Below are 22,199 nucleotides of genomic sequence, written 5' to 3' on the forward strand. Positions count from 1 at the left end.
CCCGAAATTTCTATTTCGTCCGAGCCGCCGCGTTCTTGTCTTTACTGCTTCACCACCAGCCACGGACGTTTCAAAGCCCGTGTACGTCGCCTCTTGGCTTTCAACTCTTCGGCCATGTCAAGAACGTTGCAGTTTTATGTCTGCTTGGCCGAAATCTACTCCTCTGGGAGAGAAAAGAGTAGTTGCCTGTTGGGTGATTTCACCTCCGCTACTTTTTTTTTTCCATCCTCGGAGAGAGGTTTTGATGGAGCCTGAAACAACAAGCTTGCAGCCTTGGCGCGTCCACAGGAGAACGGATTTCAGCGGCAACAGCCCGTTTATAATCTCCCGGGCCCGTTTCTGTTTTAATTTTCCTGAAGATTAAAGTGGAGGCAGTGCAGAAAACAAGAGCAGGATAATACTGCAATCCTCTTGATTGCCACGTGTTTGTTCACTAGCATGCATTCGGAGACGTGCGTAAGAATCCGCAGTCCTCACACCCAGGGGTACACAAGGGATCCCACAGGCTGCTGCCTATCCCTGGGGAATTAAAAACAAATGTATACACTATAATATTCCCAGAGATTAAGTTCTTTGAAAGGCGTTTTATTTTATAATCATGCAAATACATCTGTTCTTGTTTTTCAGGCTGGTAACCAGATCTCGAACGGCCAGTTAAATAATCTCTCTTTTCCTTTCTTTCTCATCCCTCCACGGTCTCCCTCACCCTTTGTTCTTTGACGCGTGGACGGGATGGGTGGGTAATCAGGCACTGAGAATCCACAACGAGGGAGGGTCATTTTTCATTGATTCTTTCTTCCGAGGCTTTTCTTGACTTTGCATGGTTCGAGAAAGGCGAGGGAAAGAAGTTGATGAGAAGGTCAGTCAGTTGTGTTACCACTAGATTCTGTATATTTCCCTCCCTAAGTCTGTTTACTCTCGGAATCATTTGACAGGCTACACATTGCTCTATGACATCTAGCTTTGAGCAGCCAACTTTTGGGCACCAGGGAGGCACACAGAGTAGTTCTAGGATGCGTAGAGTTCAAAGAAATGGGGGATTTTTCTTAAAATGACCTGAAGATCACTTCCTTAATTAGTGGTGACCAATTCTGTTTTTCTTCTAAATAAACTAAGATTGTTACGCACCATAGATGGAAGCACTGTTCTTTTACCCTTTTAAAGCTCACGTGTCATAACACGTCCATTTCTGGTTCCCTGAATGGAAGTGGTCATTGTGAATGGTAAGGACTGTATTTGCACAAATAGTCTACATGGTAGCATCAGATGTCACAACGAGCAAGCTGAGTTAATCTGAGTATTGGAATTCCAGTAAAGTTTTATTTCAGGGTTTAGATAAGAAAGACGTTTGTTTAAGAACACGTTAGTGGGGTGCTCGCTTCAGCAGCACATATACTAAAAAAAGAACACGTTAGTGGGGCACCTGGGTGGTTCAGTCAGTTAAATGTCTGACTTCGGCTCAGGTCATGATCTCACAGCTCACGGGTTCTAGCCCTGCATCAGGCTCTGTGCTGATGGCTCGGAGCCTGGAGCCTGTTTCAGATTCTGTGTCTCCCCCTCTCTCTGCCCCTCCCCTGATCACACTCTGTCTCTTTCTCTCTCTCAAAAATACATGAATATAAAAGGAAATAAAAATAAATACATAAAAGCATTAAAAAAAGAACACCTTAGTATATTTTTCATGAATGTGTATTGCAGCTTAAGGCAGAATGCTGGTAATTCATGAAACATGTCTACCTATTTGCACATTTGAAAATTAGAGTTTAGTATATGGTTTATTTTTCAAGGGTAATCAAGTGCTATTCTAAGATTTTAGGTTGATTACAGGCATCAGTGTTTGCAAACATTGATCAAATCTGCCTAAAAGTGCATGATGGATAAAATTCGTACACAATAAAAATTTAAACATGTTTATAACACAGATGGATATTAAGAAAACTTTTATAAGAATTAAAATGTATTACTTATTTTGAGAAGTATTAGTAATTATGAGTAGGCAGAGATTTCTAGGCAAATCATCACACACAAAAAAGAAAGTTACTGTGTTTCCAAAACAAAACTTCTTTTAATCATTTAGTAAGTCATATGATCTAGGTTACTTCATTGTAAAATAATCCATAATTTGTTTAAAAAATTATTGACCCCATCTAATCTTTCCCATGTCATTAAGGCCTGACTGGGCCTGATATTTTATTAAACCTGAATCTCTCCCTTTATGCTGGATTCTGGCTCTCAATGGCATTTTGCTGGGTAATCTCGCCAAAGGGCTGGGCTATAAATCTAAGTGTGTTTCCCTCCCAAGCTGGAGCCACATGAAACTAAAGACATCTGTGTCAGAACATGGGTTCTGTTCCTGATTTGGACATTCAAGCCAAAGTTTGAACTGAATCATTCTTTTTCATTCAGTTCAACGCTGTACTGGAATCATTATATACCTTATATTGATATTCTTCATAATAGAAGAATATATGGGATTGTAATAAATGAGTGGAAGCGTCTAGTGGCTTTCTCCCACCGTAAACAGTGTTTTGTGTTTAGCCCTTAGCGTTGGCATTTGGTTCAAGTGGCGGTTCTCAACGTTGGGGATGGAGAAAGAACCAGAAGAAATGGTGCATCAGAATCTCTGGGAAGGAGGTTTGGATTGGGTGTTGCGTTTCAAAAAATATGCTTGCCTGTTTGAGAATCAATTCCATAGTGTAACTCTGTCACTAGTGGGATTATACCGGGTGAAAGTGATAGGCTTGAAGCCATTGGTTTAAAATACTTGTAGCAGGGTGGTCAATTTCAGTGAATGCCAAGACCTCCCTATCTCAGTGGGCTGTTTTCATGAGTGTGTGTGCAGTGAGTGGTGTGTGTATGTGCGTGTGTGCCTGATGGGAACTTGGGGAGAGGGTGGTGCTTTTATTTCCCTCCAAATGATAGGAAAGACAGGAAACTGAAGAACAGGACGATGTCTGTTTCCTGTCCTGTACTTAGAGGCAATCCTGAGTCTGGGGCTCACACGTGAGGTGCCTTTAGGGAGTCTCAGAATTTTGGAAACTCTGAAACTCAGATATTATAGTCCACATTTCATTTTCTCACAGGCTGGTGAGACTTAAGAAGATTGGGGTAAGAAATTTTTTTTAACTTTACAATAGCAATTATGATAACGAATTACTAGTTCAAAATTCTATGTCAGTGTCATACCCTGAAGGCTGAATTTTTGACACAGAGAACTATTGGCATCAAGAAGATACAAAAACCCTGATGTGGTTTTTTTTTTTTGAATGAAAAAGAAGTTTTCCAGCAAAATGACACATTCTGAGAAACTTTTCATGTGTGGATTGTAGCCAGTAAGTATTTTAAACTCTTAGATAAAAATTAATGACTGAGATCGCTCCCGACTCCAACAATTTATTGGCTGTGTGACTTTTGACAAGTCTCTTTCACTCTCTGTGCCAGTTTCCTCACGAATGGAAGAAGGCTAATACTCATTGTTCTACCTTCTTCAGGAAAAGTGCCTTATTAGTGTTTTATTTTTATTCCTTAATCCAGTGACTGGAGCCAGGTAAAATTATCCGTGAATCCGATTTATCAGAAAACTAAGAAACCAAATTTCAGAAAATCATCAGAGCATTTTCCAGTGTTACGGGAAATTCTTACAGGAATCCCTGCCCCCTCCCTCCCCCCAAAAAAACCCTTTGATACTATCAAACTTAATGCAGACTATTTATTATAATTTCTTTTTGTTAGTAGATAGCAATATTTGTAAATCTAAAACTTATGAATGCAAATGAAGGGTGTACTTTGTGCCTTGAGAAAATTCCTGGACTGCAGCACAGAGAGGAGAACCCAAACAGAATCCAGCAATCTTGCTGAGTTGAGGAGACAGATCCTAGAGTTCAGAAGGTCAAGGAGTCTAGAATTTGTGAGGCATGGTACTAGGTGTGGGGAGTCATACAGAGAAAGAGTTATTGAAATGTATGTGCGTTGAGACTGACTGGATATATCTTGCAAGTGCCTAGGGTGAAACTACATCATGCCTGATGAGAACAGCTTCCAAGGGGACAGCTATTACTTAAGACAAAAATTACTGGGACTTGCACAGAGCTGGGACATATGGTTTTGCACGTGTTTCCTCAAACTCAAGCCAGAGTGAAGAGACGTGGAACATTTAGGAAATATCTTACAAAGGGTATCACTGGGAAACAGGGCTGACCTAGAGTTAACATAAGGCCATTGCAGGCATGCCTTAAAAGAACATATAACATATGGATCAAACTAGCCCACAATCACTTCATTACCGATGAAAAAAATTCCAACACTCTTTAAAGAAATACAACAAAATCCATTGCTCGAAAACAGAAACATCTAAATGTACCTCCTCCAATTAAAAGAAAAAATAACAGCATTTGAAAGAAACAGAAAATATAACATCTAACCATAAGGGAATGAGTCAATAAAAACAGATCTGGAAGTGACAAAAATGGAGAAATTAACAGAAAAGGAAATGTGTCTCATATGCACAAGTTGACAGGAAATCATGAACATGAGGAAAGAAATGGAAGATATAAAAATGCAAATATAATTTGATGAAAAAGACAATATCAGAAATGAAAAATACAGTGAGTGAGAATTATGGCAGATTCCACACTGGGAAAAAAAAAATACCAGTGAAATTGAATGTGCTGTGATAAGAAAAACCCAAAATAAAGCATGATGAGGAGTGCCTGGGTGGCTCAGTAGGTTAAGTGTCTGACTCTTGATATTGTCTTGGGTCATGGTCTCGTGCGTTCATGGGATCAAGCCCTGTGTCGGGCTCTGTGCTTACAGTTCTCTCTGTCCCCACTCTCTGCCCCTCCCCCATTTGCAAGCATGCGCTCTTTCTCTCTCTCAAAAATAAATAAATATTTTAAAAATATATACTCAAAATAAAGCATGGTGGATTAGAAAATAATTAAAGCCTCAGTGATCCATTGGGCAATATCCAGTGATATGATATGCGTTTAATTGGAGGCCAAATTTGTGAATCAAATAATTTATGAAGAAATGATATATTTTTTCCAAATTTTATGAAAATGATAAAACCACATATTTCAGAAACTCAGTAAACCCAAATCAGATTACATATTTTAACGATACAGACTAATGCACATCTTAGTAAAATTGCAGAGAATTAATGATAAATATAAAATATTAAAACCAGTCAGGAATATCACATTGCATATATATATGTATATATATATATACACACATATATATGTGTATATATATATGTATACATGTGTATATATACACACACACACACACACAGAGAGAGAGAGAGAGAAATATATATAGCAGATATCTATCAGAAACTGCAAGCCCAAAGAAAATGAAGAAAAAGACATATTTATTAAAAATGTCAAATTATGCCCAATGTATGTTCTATACCCTATGTAACTGTCTGTAAATTATTTCTTGAGACCAGCATTGATTGCAAAAAATGCTAAAGGAAGTTCTCTTCACTAAAGAACTTGACACTAAATAAAAATTCAGATCTGTACAAATAAGAAAATTAAGAATCGTAAATATGTGGGTATGAGAGCTATTTCCCTCATTTGTAAATATCTTTTCAAATACTATCTAGAGCAAAAGTGATAGCAGTGTATTATGGGGTCTATCATGTGAAGAATGGCAGAGCTGAAATGGACTATCCTGTGATAAGTTTCTTAAACTGTATATTAGTGATATCATGTTTTAAGATAGATTATGATAAAGATGTATATTGTAAATAGTAAAGCAATCCTCAAAATTAAACAAAGCAATAGATTTGATAAGTCAATAGAGGAGTTAAAATGGAATAATAATGATAACAATAAAGCCACTAATCCAAAAGAACACAGAAAAAAGAAACAATATAAGGCATAAAGTGAAAGCACATAGTAATGTGATAGTTTTACATTCAACTATATTCATAATCCTATTACATGTAAATGGTTTCAAATGTCCAGTTTGGAGGTAGAGAAGCAAATGAGTCCCTACATTATGCAGTCTATACAAAACCCACCTTAAATATAAATATAGATGGGTTAAAAGTAAAAGGATGGACATAGAAGACCATCCAAACACTAATCAAAAGTAATCTGGAGTGGCTATATTAATCTCAAACAAGCTAGATTTCAGAACAAGAAAATTACCATTGATAAATAGAGTCCTTTCCTCAGGATGAAGGAATCTCATTGAGAAAATAACCAGTCATGGGGCGCCTGGGTGCTTCAGTCAGTTAAGTGTCTGACTTCGGCTCAGGTGATGATGTCCCGGTTCCTGAGTTCAAGTCCCGCGTCAGGCTCTATGCATGCGGACAGCTCGGAGCCTGGAGCCTGCTTTGGATTCTGTGTCTCCCTCTCTGTCTGCCCCTCCCCTGCGGATGCTCTGTCTCTCTCAAAAATAAATAAACATTAAAAAAAATGGAGATATACTAGTTGTAAGTGTGCGTGTAATATCCAAAATACATGAAAAAGAGCTGATAGAGCTGAAAGAATAGACAAAGCAAAATTTAAAGTTGCAGATGCTGATATTCTTGCTTCAGTAATTGACAGAATAAGTAGACAAAATTTAGTAAAAATATGAAACAGTTGAACAACGCTATTAACCAGATTGACCTAGGTGACATTTATGGATCAGGCCACTGACTAGGAACAGAATAGCCACACTTTTAAAGCACACGTGGAACATTCATCAAACAGATCATACTCTGATCATTTAAAATAATTCACAATATTTGAAATATTAAAAGAATATCATCTATATTCTCTAACCACAACAGAATTAGATTAGAAACAAACAAAAAACCAGCAGTATATCTGCAAAACTCTCCCAAATTTTGGAAATTAGCAACACGCGTATCTCATGGGTTGATGAAAAAAAATTACAAAATCCCTGAACCGCATGAAAACAAAAAAACAACATGTCAAAATTTGGGAAATGCACCTAATGCAGGGCTTAGGATAAAACTGATAGCATGAACTACTCACAGACGAAAAGAAAACGGTGTTTCTTATGATTTAATTAAGCTTTTACCTTAAGGGGAAAAATATCAAATTACGCTTGAAGTAAAAAATAGGAAGGAAATAAAGATAAATACAGGAATCAATGAAATAGACTAGAGACAAACAAATTTAAAGAATTTAAAATCTGGTTCTTTACAGAGATGAATAAGGTTGCTAAATGCATGGCAAGACTAATCCAGAAAAAGGAACACAAATCACCAATATCAGAAATGGAGGTAAGAACCTAACTACAGATCCCGCCAATGATAAAAAGATAAGGAAAAGAGTATAAACAGGTTTACACTCATTGTGACAAGTGTGTGGAACAAGCTCCTTGAAAGACAAACACAAAGAGACATAAAGCTCACCCACAAAGAAATACCTACACAAATAGCTTCATATCATTTGAATGTGTTGTTATTGTTATTCTCACAAAAAAGTCCAGGGACAGTTGGCTTTACTGGTGAAGTCATCAAAAAAAAAAAAAAATTAAAAAAATAACAGTAGTGCAAAAAGTCCCCCAGAATATTGATCAAAAAAAAAATGATGCTTCCTAATTCATTTTATGAGGCTAGCATTATCCTGATACAAATACATTACAGGAAATTTGCAGACCAATATACCTCATGATCATAGCTACAAAAATCCTTAACAAAATAGCAAACCCAATTGAGCAATAAAAAAGATGATAGTTACGATCACTTGGAGCTTATTCCAATAATGCAAAATTAGTTTAACATTTTTAAAAAATGATTATTTATTTTGGAGAGAGAGAGTGAGCAGGGAAGGGCAGAGAGAGAGGGGGACACGAGATCTGGAGCAGGCTGTGCATTGGAGGCAGGCAGCAGATGTGGAGCTCGAACTCACAAACCTTGAGATCATGATCTGAGCCGAAGTTGGATGCTCAACCAAGTGAGCCACCTAGGTGTCCCTGGTTTAACATTAAAAAAAATAATAATTCAATATAACTTATCACATTAACAGATGTAGATGGAGAACTATACAACCATCTCAAGGAAGGAAAAACAAAACAAAACAAAACAAAACAAAACAGAACAAAACAATCATCAAACCTTTGAGAAAAGTCAACTCTTTCAAGGTAAAAAAAAACCTCAGCAACCTACGAATACGAGAGTATTTCCTCCATGTAAAAAGCACCTCCACATCCCTACAGCTAACATCATACTTAATGGCAAAAAATTGAATATGCTTTCCTTAAGAAGGGGATTAGGACAAAATCGTGCACACCAACTATTTCTATGTACTATCTCTGTGATACTCTGAGCCAGTGCAATGTAGGTTGGAAAGGACATAAAAGGTATACCGACTGGGGGCAGAGGGAGTAAAACTCTCGTTATCTTAGATAAAATGATCATTTGTTTAGAGAATAAGGAATCTCTCTTTAACAAGTTACTAGAATAGTAAGTGAGTTTAGCAAGTTTGCAGGGCATAAGGTCAATATACAAAAGTGATTGCATTTCTTTATATTGGCAGTGAATAATTGGAATTTGAGATTTAAAAAGAAATAACACCATTTGCAACATTTGCAAAAGAGTAGGAAGTATAACTGCACATATGCAAAACCTGTTACACTGACAACAATAAACTTTGATGGGAAAAATTAAAGATGATCTGAATGAGTAGCGTGATATGGCGTCTTCATGGATCCAGAGACTCAACGATTTGAAGATGCCAGTTCTTCACAAACTGATTTTGATTCAGTGAGATTCTAAGAAAAAGTCTTAGCAAGCTTTTTTGTAGAAATGGATTCTAAAATTTACCTAAAAATACGAAGGGCCCAGAGTAGCCAAAATGATGTGGGGTAAAAAAAAACCCCAAAAAACAAAAAAAAGCAAACAACAAACCCCAAACCAAACCAAAAAAAAAAAAAAAAAAAAGAGAGAGAACCGAAGGGCTTGAACTACTTGATTTCAAGAATTTCTGTGAATCTACAAAAATAAACACCGTATAATGATTGTTATATAAATTAATGGAATAAAACAGAGAATCCAGAGATAGATCACCACATAGACACGTGATTGCCAAGATAATCAATAGAAAAGAGTCTTTTCATCAAATGATGCTGGACAAAATCTGCATCCGTAGGGGGGAAAAGGAATCTCAAAGCTGACCTCACACTATATGCAAAAATTAACTCAATACAGATTGATCATAGAGCTAAACATATATGCCAAAGCTATACACGACTGGAAGACATCAGGGAAAAAACTACATGACCTGAGTTAAAGACATTTAGATCACAGAAAAGAATCATAGACCTAAGTATAAGAACTGGATCCATAAAAGTTGGAGCAGGAGATCTGTGTGACCTCAGGTTACATGAGATTTTTTAGATCCTACACAAAGAGCATGTACCGTAAAAGAAAAACACAGTAAGTTTGGACTTCATCAAATTAAGTTTGGCTTTCCAAAGTACACCATGAAAAAAATCAAGACACCAGCCACAGAATGGGAGAAAATGTTTGCAAAACATGTATCATGATAGAGGGTTTGAATCCAGAGTGTATAAAGAATACAACTAAATAATGGAAGGTCCAACAACTGACTAGCAAAAAAAACAAGCAAAAGAATTAAATACTTCACCAAAGAAGGAAAATATATGAATGGTCAGGAAACGCAAGATATTTTGCATTCAGTTAATGGTGACAAATGCAAATTTTTAAAAAACTAAAAAATATATATTTACTTTTGAGAGACTGTGTGCAAAAGCAGGGGAGGTACAGAGAGAGGGAGACAGAGGATCCAAAGTGGGCTCCCTGCTGACAGCAGAGAGCCTGACGCAGGGTTGGAACTCACCAACCATGAGATCGTGACCTGAGCCAAAGTCTGACGCTTACCCTACTGAACCATCCAGGCACACATGAGAAATGCAAATTGAAACAACAATGAGATACCTCTACACACACTTTGGGACTCCTGAAATTAAAAAGACTGAAAATACCATCTGCTTCTGTTGGTAGGGAGCAACTAGAAATATCATACGTTGCTGATAAGAATGTCAAATGATAGGGGCGCCTGGGTGGCTCAGTCAGTTAAGCGTCCGACTTCGGCTCAGGTCATGATCTCACGGTTCATGGGTTCGAGCCCCGCGTCGGGCTCTGTGCTGACAGCTCAGAGCCTGGAGCCTGCTTCGGATTCTGGGTCTCCCTCTCTCTCTGACCCTCCCCCGCTCATGTTCTGTGTGTCTCTCTCTCTGTCAAAAATAAATAAAAACATTAAAAAAAAAAAGAATGTCAAATGATACAACCACTTTGGAAGACGTTTATAAATTTACTATCAGGTTAAATAGCCTCACTAAGCCTAATTAAAAAAAAAAAGTATTCTGAACCAGAGTTCAGTGCACTCTGCGTTCATATACTCATGCCCTTATACACTTAACTAACGTGAGCAAGGATCTAGTGATTGGTGGAATCCACACTAAGGATCTAGTGATTGGTGGAATTCCATCCACTGGAAACCACAACATCATAAGCACACCGTGGTGCTGAAAGAGCTTATGGCTTAGTTGAGGTGACAGTCAGGCTTATACAATATGGTGTCCACTATGGGACCATGTAGGAAGACGGTGGATAGCAGATTTGTGAGATGAGGGAAAGTTTTCAGAGGTAACGATGGCCAGGTGAAACCTGAAGGCCTTCTACTGTCTTTCTATGCTTCAGCTCACATTAGCTTTTAAAATTTGTGCCCCCCCCCGCCCCCCCCCTCCGCCAAAGGCAAGGGATCAGACCTGTACCACAATCTGATACCCTCCGTAGAGAGATGAAGGTAGGGAAATGGACAATATGAATTGTGAGATTTATCACTGGACAGATTTGTGCTTTGGCCACTACATCTTCTTCGTATGAGTATGTGCAACAATCCATAGCCCAACTGAGTTAAGAAGAGAAGTGCTCTGTGAATTATCTGTTGCATGAGTGATGAGGGGATGTGTAGGGAATGTGTGAAGTAGGAGCCGAATCCAGTGGGAATGAGGCAGAGTAGGTTATCTGGGGTCCTGGGTCCGTGAGTGAATGGTAACTGCCTCCGTTTATGATGAGGCCTCCTTGGTCTGGGTAGATGGCTGTTGACTGCTCGACTCAGGTAGAATTTGGGGTGACTCACCTCCCTGCTGTTGCTATGTTGTTCTCCTCAAACACTAAGCCTGGAGGAAAGTTTTCTAACACTTAAAGCTATATCATGGTAGAGAAAATCCAGAACTCTTTATACTATTCCTAATCCACCTTACCAGACTGAAGATTCCTTGGTCTATCTATATCTATATATCTATATATCTATATATCTATATATCTATATATCTATATCTATATTTAGATATCTATATCTATAGATAGATCTATAGATATCTATATCTATATCTATTTAGATATATAGATATATTTTATTTGTTTTCCTAAGAATGCAGGATATGTATATTATTTTAAACAATTTGGTTCATAGAATCGAATAACAGAAGTACTCTTATTCACAGCAATTGATTTCAAAATAAATCTCTGGCCATAGCAATTTGGGATCTTAATGCTATTCAGATTGTGTTAACTGAGGAAAAATGCACGATTTGTTTCCTAAGTTGGGGGGGGGCATGGTGTGGAAACCCTGACTTTTATATCTTCAAAACTAGGTAAGTAACCTGAGGCACTGAGGTCATAGAAGTAGAAACAGGGATTTGGTGTTCTTCTCTTTTTTTCAAAAAATACAAATCTCTTTCTGTTCTCTTTCATAGTATGCCTTAATAGTTTATTTTTTTTCTTCCCATCTCTCTTGACTCATGTTTCTATTTCCCTTTTTGCCTTGTTTGTATTTCTTAGCTTGTGGAGTTTCCTTGGTCCCTGCTTATATCAGTGGTTCTCAAACTTGCATGTACATCAGAATCGCTCAAAGGTTTGGTTAACACAGACCTCTAGGCTAGGCGTCTCGGATTCAGTGAGGAGAGAGGAGGGATGTGTGTGAAAATTTGCATTTGTAGTAAGTTCCCAGGTGATGCTGGGAATTTCCTGTGTCCACTCTGTGAGAATCACTGACTTCTAAATCACCCTGCTGGTAGCAGCCAAAGGCAGTTGTGAATGTTCTAGAAGGGGCTAAAATGGACCGCAAGTGGTCTGGATGCCTAACTGCATGAAACCTGCGTAATAAATCTACACTTTCAAGGTTAATTGCGATCTTGTTTTTAACCTTAAGATTGGAGATATTTTAAAATCTTTTCATAACTGTTCCAGTGATTTATAAATTCACAAAGTGTGTAGTTTTGAACGTGTTATCATTCTTTGTTGTGTGTTCCCTCTGATAAGTTTTTCTTGATTTGCACAATCACCTTGTCATTGTTGAGCCTTTGCTGAATATCTTCTACTGAAAACATCATCAAATAGATCATATCTTACTACACGGTTCTGACAGCTGAAAGAAAATGAAAAAGCATGGGTCTGTTTAATAGGTCAAGAGTGGAGACGTAATCAGTTAACGTAAGTGAGAAGATTCAGAGATCTATATTGCCTGTACACTTTGCGTTTCACAGGCTTGGTTGGTAGTTATGCCCTTTCCATATGTTTTGCCAGAGCTAAACATAACAAAATTAATCAGTAAAAACCCTGTGAAATGCCCGAACATTCTTTGAGAATTTTCATTCGTCCTCAGAAAATCACTTTTCTTCTATTATTTTGTTCATCCCAGGTTTTGCCTTTCTTCATTTGACTTCCCTAAATTGAATTTGTTTTGCGGATTTGCCATCCGGTCTTGCCTTTTTTTCCTTCTTTCCTCTGTCCTTCACTGTGAAGTTGGTTTTTCTCTTTCTTGAAACTCATTTCAAGCTTCCAGGTTACTTTTTACCCCTGTGGACTTTTAGGCTTGTACCTGAAAGGAGTATTGCATATTTTGTATAGTGCATTGATAGCTGGAGACAATAGAGTCCCAATTAGCCAATTAAACCTGGCAAGATATGGACTGTTGCCCAAACCCTAGGACCTTTTGATCCAGATACGTGGTGCATATCCTTTGAACTTAAGAAAATTCTCTGCTTCTTTTTAAAAAAATAATTTTTTTAATGTTTATTTTTGAGAGGGCAGGGGAGAGGAAGAGAGAGACTGAGACACAGAATCTGAAGCAGACTCCAGGCGCTGAGCTGTCAGCACAGAGCCCGACGCGGGGCTGGAACTCGTGAACTGAGAGATCAGGACCTGAGCTGAAGCTAGACACTTAAATGACTGAGCCACCCAGGTGCCCCCAAAGATTCTCTGCTTTTTACCCCGCTGTCTCATGCAGGGTAGGGACATGTATGCGCTGGGGACATACATGGTAGGGAACATGGGTGAATCAGAGAAAACCTCTGAAGGAATCTAAGGTGCTCACGCAGAACCTTGGGATACGTTTGCTTACCAGGAGTTTTATGTAAACAGGTAGCCAGCGAAGAACTGGGCTCAGTGTGTTGGCTTCTTCGCCTGCAGTCACCTGCCTTTGGATTTGAACCTCCTGAACTAAACCTTTGTGAGTTCTTAAGGTTTGATCTTACCCTCATTGTATTCATTCCTCTTCCGTGGGATTCCTTAGTGATTCTCATTTTGAGAAAGTTGCTTTGGTAAGTGTGCCCACTCCCAGACAATGTATTAAGGATTAATAAATTGTACCTGACACTGGCATTGTTTAGGGGCTAGCGGATGTCCAGAGAATAGTAATTTGAAGAGAACGAGAGAGAAATGAGGATAGGGAAGAATTAGTGACTGTAATGTGGAGGGGATTGTCTTAGGGGCTTGATGAAGGTTGTGAGGCCAAAGAGCTTTAGAAATCTATTTTCTGGGCTCCTGGCTGGCTCCGTAGGTTAAGCGTCCAACTTCGGTTCAGGTCATGATCTCTCGGTTCACAAGTTCCAGCCCCGCGTCAGGCTCTGTGCTGCCAGCTCAGAGCCTGGAGCCTGCTTCCGATTCGGTCTTCGTCTCTCTCTGCCCCTCCCCCACCCATGCTCTGTCTCTGTCTCGAGAGTAAACATTAAAAAAAAAAAAAATCCATTTGCAGCTTAATCGATCCAGTATGCTTGATATTCATGTTGCATAAAGACATTGTTTTCTTAGAGGTTTCTTAATGCTCAGAAATCTTTGTGTGGACTTTCTTTACTCTGAGAATTTTTTTCTTTTTCTTTTCTGTCTCCCCCCACCCCCTCCGCTTTTTTCTTTCCTTCCACGAGGAAGTTTTGTTTGGCCTGGAGTAAATGAAACTCAGAGCCCAAAAGGCTTGGTTAAATTGAGCTTGAAACTGAAAACCCATGATGCTCTCGTGAGCGCTGAGCAAGAAGAATATTTGCTTGTGCTTCACCCCAGTGGAATCATCTGAATTTTCTGTTTCTATTTCCTCTTTGCCTTCAGAACCAGAAGGAAAAAAAAACTATGAATGTAGAAAACGAACCCCTCTGAGATATTAAATTCTCATAAATTGGAACTCGTTCATAACCGATGCAGGGGTTCAAATGAACCTAATGTTGGTCGTGAGCAAACTTCATTGACCTCATTGCAATGAAATGCCCTGCACTTCATGTCCGTTCCAACTGGCCGTCGTCACACAACCTCCACGCTTGCCACAGGCAGCCGTCAGACCACTGCCAAGTTGGCAGCTGTGACGGCAAGGCCATCGGTCAAATGGGGATGGAAAAAACATCGCTCCCCCTCTTACCCACTAGACCAGTCCAGTGCTCGGTTCGGGGTTGGGGCAGCCCAGCACGGGCTCTCAAGAAATTCAGTGAAACTCCTACTAGAGGCTCTTGTTTCAGAACTTTAGTAGAATTGAATAGTTACACCTGTCATCCCCCTGCAATAAATTAGTTTCCATGTCAACATGAAGCCTGATAGAAAATTCCAGCTGACATTAGGACATTGAAATGGCAACATTTCCTTCATGGCAAACGAAGATTGGTCTGCAGAAGAAATGTTTTAGGGGAAAAGTTTGAAGACTGGCTGGCATTTAAAAATTTGTCTCTGTCTATTGGTTCGGTTCACTCCTTATCATAAACCTTGGTAATTACATTTTGTGCTTCCTTCGATGCTCCAAGACTGACAGGACTGTGTTTAAGGAGAAAGAATGAAAAACTCCCAACAATACTTGAATTCGGTTCACTCAGCCGCGTGTGTTATGACAACATCTTTCATCACAGTAGTAATCTCCTAAGAGTAATGCTGAACAGCATAACAATAAATTGCCTTTATCTTGCCTTTATTTGTTTGAACTTAGAGAGTTCCCTCGTAGCAAACATTTTTCTGTAGAAACCACATATATTTTCCTTGGTGCTCCTTTCCTTGGGGAAAAGAATTGGATAAATGAATGCATTTTTGCATCTATGTGGTATTTTAGATTTCCGCGAAGAAAAGAAACATTCGTATTTTCAAGGCTTTCCTTGGTTCTAAGCATTTACTTTTACAACATGCACATAATTATCTTTACAGTATTCTTCTAAAAAGGGCCTACCTATATGCTAAATATGGGAAGTGAGAACAGACCCTTGGGAGAACAAGAAAAGACAGAGTTGACATGACATTGTTTATGCTACCTAAAAGATTTTAGGCAAAGCTTTTGTACAGATAGTCTTGATGAGTTATCAATGCTGCTATCATTACTAAGTTACAAAGCTGGTCTTGTTTGTATAGGAAGGATGCTGCTTCCTTTCCATACTGCCTGAACTAGAAGAGAAGTTCTTGTTCAAGAAGTTCTTGAATCTCCTGCATTCTCAGGAAGAGGGAAAACAGCATTCAACACCGAAGTTGGCCAGTGGGATTTTCACATCCTTAGACAAAGGTGAGGAATTCATTCACTGCACGGTGAACAAACTACACAATAATAATAGCAATACCATATGTTAAAGTTTCCTGGTAAAGTAAGTGTAACTGATTTCTTTTTCCATTTGGACATTTGAGGCTTTGGCCCTATTGGCATCTGTCGAAATAGCTTAAAATGCTGATGTATCTTAGACACTTTAAATATGTCATCTTACTGATTCTAGTAACAACTCTTGAGGCAAATACTGTTATTCTTGCTGTTTGTGTATGAGGACACTGAAACATTGAGAGCCTTGAAAATTAGTTTCTTCTAAGTTGACCAGTGAATTAATGGTTGAGTACAAGATCCAATCCAAAGGAATCTGGTTCTAAAACTCTTGCTTTTAAATGTTACACTTTAGTGTTTCGAGATGTGGATGTGGATGAGGTTTTATTGCTTCTTTTCATAAGCATTCCAGTGGTTATGTTTCTTCTTGAAGGTAAATGTCTAGTGCCCTTGGTATTACAACAATCCATGTTATTTCAATGATTAGTGTATTCTCTTTTGGGTCCTTCTGAGTGGTAGGGCTCATATTAGAGAAACATGAAAGAAGGCCCTCTACTATTTCTGCCCAAGTTCTTGTCTTAGGACCTAGTTTTGATATCAAGATGACCAGAGAGCAACATGCGATGGGACCCCTGTGAGAGACCAACTTTCCCAGAGAATCAAGATGATTCCTTTATCCCAATCCTTGTACTAAAGCTTCTCAAATAATCAGTGAGCATTTCTCACTCACTGGGTACTGAATCTTCTGCCGAAATTTGTACTTTCTTTAAAGCTTTAGTATCCAAAGATCCAAAGACCACCTACCACCTAGAAGAATGTTACAAATGAAAGTTCTTGTCCGCAACCCCCTGAGTCTGCATTTCAACCAGATTCATAACTGCCACAGGCCTGGAAAGTCTGATGTCAGGGAATGTCCCAGAAGCAGGGGGAAGGTAGGCTGAGTTCAGGGAGACTTGATTCCTTTAACTTTTCACATTAACTTTATCAGTATGTATGTATATAATACATACATACATACATACGTATATATATATTATATACATACACACACATATATAAACAGGTTAGACCATTTCTTTCTTTTCTTTTTAGTTTTTAAAAATATTTTTATTTATTTTTGAGAGGGGGGAGGGGCAGACACACACACACACACACACACACACACACACACAGAATCCAAAGCAGGCTCCAGGCACAGAGCCCCACGTGGGGTTCGAACTCACAAACCACGACGTCATGACCTGAGCCCAACTGGGACGCTTAACGAACTGTGCCACCCAGGTGCCCCTCTTTATCAGTATATTAACACGTGGGTCATCACACATCTAGCCCAAATCCAGGGGGCCTCCCCAATGTCAGATCTGAAAAGGGGAAACAGAAGTCCGCAATAAAGGACTTAAAACCTAAAGAGAGAGAAACCTAAGAAGGTGACAAGAAGGGCATGCTGCCCACACCCACACTGTGAAAAAGCTTTGAGGAGGCCAACGCGCCCACCAGACGTGTTCTACAGGCAGTTCGGCCCCGCCCTCTGCCCTGTCTGGGGTTTGCAGGTGAGCGCACAGATGGAATGGGGATTTTCCTATTGTCCCCGATGGACTCAGGACACGTTTTCAGAGTGCATGATAAAAACAGCACTTCCTCAGCGTCCCTCGCTGTGGTCATACTTCCTGATCAACATGGATTTTGTTATAATGGTTTCTTTCTGTTGACAGAAACGTAGTTGGCGACCTCACGCAGCCTACAGCTGGAGCGGGAGCCAAAGCAAACACACCCTTTGGCTCCTCCTAGCTTCAGATGGTTGTAGTTTTTGAGTATGTGCCCTGGCAGCCCTCGCTGCTATCACTGTTATTATTTCAATTTATTGTGGAGCTTTTCATAATTCTAGTAAGGATATATATTCCAAGATAGGACAAGGGTTAGCTAAGTTCACGGAGAGAGGAGAAAAATGCAGAGAGAGGTAGGAAGCTGCCTGGGGCCGAGCTCTTTCCAAACCAGGGAATCCGTGACCTCCTAGATCACCCTCCCAGGCTTGCAGCCTGAGTTGTTTTTTTGGATTCTGTGGGCCACAGGAGCCAGTGGGTGTCAAGCTTTTGCCAACACGATCCGGAACGTGTTGGTTATTTTCTCCACCTGGTGTTACTTCTGGTCACCAACAAGCAAAGTAAAATTAATAAAAATAAACGGGGGTTTTGCCTTTTTTTTTCTTCTTTCCATATCTGATTTGTTTTGAGGTATCTACGTATTAGATCTTAAGGGGACACCTGAGGTTGTGGCAAGTGGCGGTTAACAGGCCATTTTGCTCCCTCTGCCTGGCTACGGTCTGTTTACTCGTTTGATTTTTCTGTCTCTCTCTCTCTCTCTCTCTGCCTTGGAGATACACTCACTGCCTCTCTGATGGTCTCAGGCTGGAGGCTTCACCGGTGTGTATGTGCTGGAAACTTCCATCAGGGCTTGTCCACTGCTTCCTCACCCTTTCCCCACATCCTGCATTCATTTTAGGACTTTCCTTCACCACCTGTCACCGGCCTTGTGTTGTTTAGAATGCAGGCTTCCCTGAACCTGTTTGTAGAATTCTTCAGCTCTATCGTATCGTGCTCCGGGTCACTGCAGGGGATGATGAGAGAGTGTGCTAATATCTCTTTACCATTTTCCAAATGTAAGCAAAGGCAATGGTAACTCATAGAAAACCTGGATTGAGGTGGACGGAGACATTACCGGGCAAGCAGATCATTAGTTCCCTACCACCTGAGTCCTCAAACTAGTGTCTCTCTTTTATTCCAGGCCTTAACTTAAATGGCCTAATTTAGCAACAATTGTAGCACCCCTCCCCCTATGACCTATGACATCTGTCCGAGGTGTTTCCTTCCAAGTTATGGAGTGAAGAACAGAGCAACCAGCAGATGGCCTTTCATCACCAGACTAGAGTCTCAACTGTTAACCCTCAAACTGCCCCCTACGTATAACTCAGTTGCTACAGGTGCTAGAAGGGCATCTGCAAGAGAAACCGGCCCAAGAACTCAGGATCAGGTCCAAGAACTCCCCCACTATCCTTGGGTTATTCTATCACATTATGGCTACATCCCTTCCCGTTGGTTCTTTGAGTGCCCATGAAAACTTATACTCTGCCAGTGTTTTTTGTTACTGTTCTTGTTTTTGTTTTTTTAATCTGGTAGAGAAAGTCTTGATCGTGACCAGGGACCTTCGGTAGAAGGACAAAAGTGTGGAATGGAAACCATACATGGGTTTGAGAGTTTTCTGGGGGGAGATGGGAAAATAGGAGCAATCACACGGCTGGAGCAGGAGTGTGTATGAGATGCTACGCTTGTAGATTTTGTTGAAGCTTCTTGAGCTTTCTTGAAGCTGTAGGGCAGTGTTGCCCAGTACCCTTCCCTTGGGGATGGGACTGTTCTGGATCTGTGCCACCATATGGGAGCCACTACCCACAGGTGTCTACTGGGGCAGGTGAAATACAGGTAGTGCAACTGAAGAACTGAAACTGTTTTCATTTAATTTTAATTAATTTATACTTAAATTTCAAAGGCCACATATGCTAGTGGCGTGTGTACTGAACAGGGCAGTTCTGGGGGGTCATTTGTGTGGAGACGGGCTTGGTAGCTTATAGTTACATCTCATTTCCTGGAAGATATGAAGGGCATGAGCATACAGGGCACAGTCTCCGCTCCAGCATCACCAAAGTCGCGAGTGAGAATCTCTAGACGTTTACTTATACTTCCTTTAGGAAATGAGCTCACAACTGAGGATGGTCTCAGAACGGTCCGTACGTACCCCTCTTGGTATTAAAATTGCCTATTTATTTATATCTTCCCCCACCGAACTGTATACTCGGGGAAAGCAATTATTTTTGTCTCATTCACCACTGTATACTAAATGCAGACTACAGTGCCTACCAGAGAGGTATTTGGAAAACACCAGTCGAACAAATAGTTTTCCACATGGATTATTCATAGGATCATAAAATGTCAAAGCCAAGAGGGCCTTTTGTTATTGTGACACGCCCCGCTGCTGCCTCCTCTAAACCACTTTTTATTTCTTCCTTCTGACTGGCAAACCCCAGTGATGTTAGGGTGTCCAGGCCTCCCCCTTATGACTCAGTGAAACGTGGCCTATTCTCCTCAACTCTAGGCGTAAATCCTGATGGGTATAAACAAATAATGGCTGTCTGGCCCAATTCCCTTGGCAATAATTGGTGGGCTTTTAATCTAGTTCTGATCAGGAGGATGTGAGGGAGTAGTTTTGGCAAAGGTTTACTCTTAAAAGGGATGTAAGGAAGAAGAGGTCCATCTTTTGCTTCTAGATTTTCCTATGTCTGGATGTGAAGCCTGGAATTTCTGCTGCCATTTTGTAAACACTGGGGGAGTTGACTGAAGGCAGAGAATTGGAACAGATGTAGAGTCTATGGTAATGTTGAACTGATGAATCAGCCAACAATGAAATCTGTCAAATTTGTCCACAGTTTGTTATGGACGATCACAAATTTCCATACTTTAATGCCAGTTCAATTAGGATTTTCACAGACTGACGTGGCTTGAATGGATCCTCTGCAAAGCTGTAATCGAGGGGTCAGCCAATTCCATTCCAGAGAAGTGGGTTCTTCTCTGGAGCCCACTGGGGAAGACTCCAATTGCAAACGTACATGATTATTGGCAGTATTCCGTTCTTTGCAGGTTACCAGGGGTCTTCCCCTTTTGCTAGCTGGTGGCCAGAGACTGCTCTCAGCCCCTTCTTGTATGGCCTTCTCAACATGGCCACTCATGTTTCAGCTTGCTTCTTCAAAACCATTCAGAGAGTCTCCTCACAAGATGAGTTGATACAATCTTATGTAATAGGGGTTTTGCACATCTTGTAGTCTTTGCTGAATCCTACTGATTAGAAGTGTCCAGTCCTGTCCACACTCCAGGGGAGAGGATCATGCATGGGCTTAGTTATGGGGCCACCCTTGAGTATGTTTGCTAAACCTCCTCACTTTGAAAGTGAGGAAATAGGCCCAGGGGGATGATTTGGCTTCCCCAAGATATGGTTCCTTGGTAGAGGAACTAAGAGTACATGCTCCGTTTTTTCCCCCATCTCAACCTACTACCTCAGCCACAAACCAGCTCTGTGACCTTCTTCTTGTTACTTAGTCTCTCTGAGCCTTGGTTTTCTGATTGACCTAAGACAAGGTCAGTGATGTCTATCTTCAAGAGACTGTTTTAGAGAGTTTCATGTAGTAATATCGGTAATGGTTTTTGCAGATATTAGGTTCTATAAAATATTACTTTCGGCTTTCTTCCCTTCTCTACCATGTCATGTGGTCTCTCTCTTATCTCCTTAATGGGAAAGAGGGGAGGAAGACTAGAATGCTTGGGGAGTTGTATTTTACTTTCAAGGTTTAGAATCTAACCTAATCTGTTAGGTTAAAAATGATGGTGAGCAAAGGTTTTTTGAACCATCTCAGGAGTAAAAACCAAGGTCCAGAGTCAAATAGGAATCCCTTCTTTAAAAGATGCTAACACAACTGTGTCTTTGCTTTGGCCACAATCTCTGAACTTAAAGTCAAAGCAATTGTATTGCTGAACTGAGCTCTGGGGACCTTCTCTGCAGCATTTGGTTTTTGCTTTTTAAATCAAGGACAACCAGGTCCAGTGGAGAGCAGTTTTCGATGTCAGCTGATTGTCATAAGTAGTACACCAATAACTGCTTTAAAAGGATACAGGCTAGATGGTTAATGAAAATTCTTATAGGGCTGCTGTTAAGCTGTGATTCTTGAAATTCACAAATTTCCATGGGTTCAAGGTAAGTTCGCTTCCTAAAGCCTGCGTGAAAATTCTATTCCTTCTTTCTGACCCACACTGAATTGTTTTATAGGAGAAGGTCAACAGGGTATGTGTTCTTTCTTACTACACTATCAGACTGCTGTCCTTTGGGGACAAGAGACTTTATACACTGGTGAACCATCATGTGTGATATGAAAGTAATGTCTTAGGATAGACTTTGACAGAGTTCAGAGCTAGACTATTGTCCCCTTATTTATTAAGTTAGGCTCCTGAGGGAGATCTGTGTATTAAAAAATGTTCCAACAATACTCATGGACATGGTTCTTAGTTCCATGGTCCCATTCTGGCCTTTATTGCAAATATGAATTGCTTTAGCTGAAATGATTCTGTAGTCTCTGCCTTGTTATAATAATAATAATAATAATAATAATAATAATAATAATAATAATAAAGCTATCCTGTATTGAGATCTCATCCTATATCAAGCCAAGCTTTGTTCTAAGTGCTTTACATATATTAAGTCACTTAGCCCTCTCAGGTACTCTTGACATAGGAGCTACAATACTATGAGGTATGTTTTCTGAACAGATATAGATACAGT

The 22,199-nt window shown here is 39.9% G+C and overlaps 1 long non-coding RNA gene across 1 annotated transcript in view; it reads left to right on the forward strand.

The window, feature by feature from the left end:
- LOC128315709 (uncharacterized) overlaps window positions 1–22,199 on the forward strand; it is a 372,477-nt gene that overhangs the window by 116,945 nt on the left and 233,333 nt on the right. The window contains exon 3 of the long non-coding RNA XR_008298770.1: window positions 15,650–15,797. This is a non-coding gene — a long non-coding RNA (uncharacterized LOC128315709). The remainder of the gene's footprint in view (window positions 1–15,649; window positions 15,798–22,199) is intronic.

The sequence above is a fragment of the Acinonyx jubatus genome, chromosome B2 (assembly GCF_027475565.1).
Source record: "Acinonyx jubatus isolate Ajub_Pintada_27869175 chromosome B2, VMU_Ajub_asm_v1.0, whole genome shotgun sequence".
Taxonomy (NCBI): domain Eukaryota; kingdom Metazoa; phylum Chordata; class Mammalia; order Carnivora; family Felidae; genus Acinonyx; species Acinonyx jubatus.